Genomic DNA, 4,422 nt, shown 5'->3' with positions numbered 1-4,422 from the left:
TTAAGAGAAACTAGGAAATGTGGTCTCTAACTGGGGCTTCATGTGCTCAACTGAAAATTTATTAGTTTAGTAAAAGGAAAGAACAGACTTGGGGGGACAGCTATCATTCTGCCACATTTCTCCTGTCGACAAAAAAGTTAGTCAGTCTAAGAATTGGAAAATTTTATTCCAGCCAAATTTGAGGATTATAACTCAGGAAGAGTGTGTCAGAAAGCTCTGAGAACTATTGTAGAAGTATAGGCACAGTTACAAGTTTTTTTGAGACAGAGGGCTGTACATCAAATGACGCATATTGACAGATTACATAATCCAGATCTAAACGCTATTGTGGTAGGTCATGTGACCCCTTCCTTACAAGATCAAGAAGAAATGTTATTTTTTAAGGAGTTGCCTTGCTGATGCTAGGAGAATGTTGCTGTTTAAGGTTGAGGAGATGTTCCTGCTGATGGGGATGGTTTGGTTAACGCACAATGCAGATACACTATGCACGGTGGCAGGAGAGAGGAGGCCAAAAGGCAGAATTTTTTATATTTAAATTTTTCTCGTCTTGCCACAAAACAAATTTTATTTTTTAAATTTTTTTTCATAAAATATAAATTTTATTTTACACTCCCCTTTCCTTCCAATTAATCCCTTCTTAAGTGGAGTTTGTTACTTCAGTTTACAGACAGTCCTTACTGCTTGCAATTGAAGTACCCTAACTGATGCCTCATTCTTCAGGTCTCAATTTAAATGACACCTCCTCAAGGAGGCTTATCTAGCTGTTACCCAAAAACTCTGTTGTTCTCTTGGTGGATGTTGATCCAAGCCAAAGATTGAAAGAAGGATTTATTTCTTGCAGCAGAAAAGGAGAACACCAGGAATCTTTCCCAAGCAGTGAGCTCAGAACTGCAAAACTTTAAGCTCAGGGTAAATGCATAATCATGAAGGGGCTTGGGCAGAGGAGAAGCCAGCACAGAATCGCTGCAAAGATAAACAGACTCTAAGCTTTAGTTGATTAAAGTCATCAGGGTCTGACCCATGGTCAATATCATCATCCCTTAGGTTCCAGTTGATCTGGGAGTTAAGCACTTCAGGCTAATCTTTACTACTGAAACAGAACTGGGAGTCTTTATAAACGATTTATTATCTTTGCTTTTGTTACTTCTCTTGCCTGATAACAGTCACTTGTTCCTGCATTCCTTTTTTCCCTTAAGATCATTCATTAGAGACTTGTTCAAGGATAAGCATTGTGACCAAGGTTGGATCACAGAATGACTTAGGCCAAAATGCCTTCTCTTCTGTCAGGAAAGTGACATGGTTCTCTCTTTCCATGGATTTCCACCCCACCCCCGCCCCGCCCCCAATCTGCTTACATGATTGCTTTCTCTAAAGTAGGTCCTCTCCCCTTTTTCTGCCATTATTGTTTTTATCTCAGCACTTTGTTTCCTTTATGGCACTTAACACAACTTGTAATTATTATTATTATTATTTTGCTATGTCTATCTCCCCACTGTGTCCCTTTTCTTCACCACTATATCTCCATTACCTAGCACACTGCTCATTATTGGATAGACAAAAAATAAATTTTAACTGGCGTTAAATGAATCAAACAGTGGTCAAGAATGACTCAGAGAGTTCTGAAGTGACCAACTAGATGTATTGGTAGAAAGTGAGAATATAGGAAGTTAGAAACCGTTTGGAGAAAGGGACCAGAAGATGATCAGTTTTGTTTGCACATGTTGAATTTGAAGTTTTGAAAAATTTCAGTATAACTCCTGGTAGGCAGCTTGAAATACAGATTTGGAGCTCTGGAAAGACCATCACATTGGAGCTATAAATTTGAGAACCTTGATAACTGGTGAGATCAGTCATGAAGAGCATGAAAAAACTACAGAGAAGGTTTAGGAGGAACTACAAAGAATAACATTTATATAGTGGGCAGAAAGAGCAGCAAAACTTTAGAGGATCCAGCAGAGGCTGTCAGCAAGAACCAGGGAGAAACCTTCAGGGAGCAGGTAGTGGTCACAAGTAGTTCAGATGGCTGAGGGGGGCGTAAATTATGCCGCATAGTCTGAAAGAATCCCTTAGAACTGCCAATTAGGAGGCTTAGATACGGGAACCTTATAATAATTTCAGTGGGTAGTGGGCTGTGGTCTGAAGACAGAATGTTAGGAGTGAATGTAGTAACTGTAGAACATGCTTTCAGGAAGGGCAACCATGAAAACAACAGATTTTATTTGGAAAGAGAGGCAAGGTCAAAGAAGACTTGAAAGAAAGCTTAGAGTCTCTATATAAGAGGGGAGGAGAGACAGGGAGAGAAGATGGGTGTGGAAATAACTGGTGGAAGAATTTGATAGGAGCAATTAATAGGAAGAGACAACAAAGAGTTGCCCTTCTTTGAAAATGTAAAGATAGTGCTCACTTCAGCAACACATATACTAAAATTGGAACAATACAGAGACAATTAGCATGGCCCTTCCACAAGGATGACATGAAAATTTGTGAAGTATTCCATATTTTTAAATTAAAACTTCAATGAGGTATCACCTCACACCAATCAGAATGGCTATCATCAAAAATCTACCAACAATAAATGCTGGAAAGGATGTGGAGAAAAGAGAACCCTCTTGCACTGTTAGTGGGAGAGCAGTATGGATATTCCTTTAAAAACTAGGAATAGAACTGCCATATGACCCAGCAATCCCACTACTGGGAATATAACCAGAGAAAACAATAATTGAAAGAGACTCATGTACCCCAGTGTTCTTTGCAGCATTGTTTACAATAGCTAGGACATGAAAGCAACCTAGATGCCCATGGACAGATGAAAGGATAAAGAAGCTGTGGTACATATATAAAATGGAATATTACTCATCCATAAAAAGAACACATCTGAGTCCGTCTAAATGAGGTGGATGAACCTAAAGCCTATTATACAGAGTGAAGTAAGTCAGAAAGAGAAAAACAAATATCATATATTAATGCATATATATGGAATCTAGAAAGATGGTACTGATGAACCCATCTGCAGGGTAGCAATTGAGATGAAGATGTAGAGAACAGACTTGTGGACACAGTAGGGGAAGAAGAGGGTGGGCTGAAAGGAGAGAGTAGCATGGAAACATGTACATTACCATCTGTAAAACAGAGAGCCAGTGGAAATTTGCTGTATGAAGCAGGGAGCTCAAGTCAGGTGCTCTGTGACAACCTAGATGGCTGGGATGGGAAGGGAGGTGGGAGGGAGATTCAAGAGGGAGGGGATGGATATATGTATGTGCTATGCTGTGCTGAGTCGCTCAGTCGTGTCCAACTCTTTGCAACCCCATGGACTGCAGCCCACCAGGCTCCTCTGTCTGTGGGGATTCTCCAGGCAAGAATATTGGAGTGGGTTGCCATGCCCTCCTCCAGGGCTGTATGTATATCTATGGCTGATTCATGTTGGTATATGTCAGAGACTAACACAATACTGTAAAGCAATTATCCTCCAATTAAAAATAAATTTTTAAAAATGCAAAAATAAATGAATTTAAACAAATATATATAAAAGAAAAAGTAAAGATAAATTTTAGAGGAGGGCAGAGTAACAAGGAGTTGAGGTGTTTCCGACGGCCTTTAAATTATCTATGAAGAGGGAGCAAAATAATCTGCTGCAAGGGAGGAAATGGAGGGGGAATTTGGAATAGTTTCTAAGAGAAAAAGAAGATGGAAAAGATTGCCTATATAACACAGAAAAGGTCTGCTGATTGCAGATCTATCATGGCTGGAAATTCTTTTTTCCTCCTTCCTCTTTATGCCTTCCTAACCTAGTCTTGTTCCCAAAAGACTTCAGGTTGCCAAACGCTAATTCTTGCACAGTCTACTCCAGTACTAGAATTTTCTTTTCCCAACAATAACGGGCAATGAACTGACGGCTCCCCCACGCTCCCTTTAACAGTGAACAATGAGCTGGCCTCCAGCACTTCTGCGGACCCCAACCCCCACTACTATGGGTCACATTCCTTGGTACAGCGAAGGCACCTCCTAAAAGCTTGCTGTGGACAATGGGAGATTTAAGGACAGAAGGTCCGGTTCCCTCGTGAATAGCTTCTTCACAGCGTGCAACACGTGTTCAAGATCTGGTGAAGAAACTCAACGCTGAGGGACCGAGCACTGCATTTCCTTTTGTGCTAGCTGCGTGACCGAACACAACACCTATGAGGATTAAGAGCCTACCGACCAACTTCTCTTAAATGAAAATACAGTAGTCCAAGCAAAACACCTGGAGCTGAGGCTGGAACAGGAAAACGTGTGAGTTCCAAGCTCTCAAATTGACCGAACAGGACGATATCCCCGCCCCCGTGACGTCACATGGCCTCAGCCTCCCGGCCCACCCTGCACTGGGCGTGTCTTATGCCCGGCACCGCCTCGGCTTCGCCCCGCCCCAGATGACATCACCACACC

The 4,422-nt window shown here is 41.4% G+C and overlaps 1 non-coding gene across 1 annotated transcript; it reads left to right on the top strand.

The window, feature by feature from the left end:
• Positions 1-2,396: 2,396 nt before the first annotated feature.
• Positions 2,397-2,503, top strand: LOC122444402. Its single transcript, XR_006270245.1, has one exon. It is a non-coding gene; the product is annotated as a U6 spliceosomal RNA (small nuclear RNA).
• The last annotated feature ends 1,919 nt before the right edge of the window (positions 2,504-4,422 follow it).

Source organism: Cervus canadensis, chromosome 6, assembly GCF_019320065.1.
Source record: "Cervus canadensis isolate Bull #8, Minnesota chromosome 6, ASM1932006v1, whole genome shotgun sequence".
In the NCBI taxonomy this organism is placed as follows: domain Eukaryota; kingdom Metazoa; phylum Chordata; class Mammalia; order Artiodactyla; family Cervidae; genus Cervus; species Cervus canadensis.
Note: the sequence above shows the minus strand (reverse complement) of the source record. Positions and strands in the feature narration are given on the sequence as shown.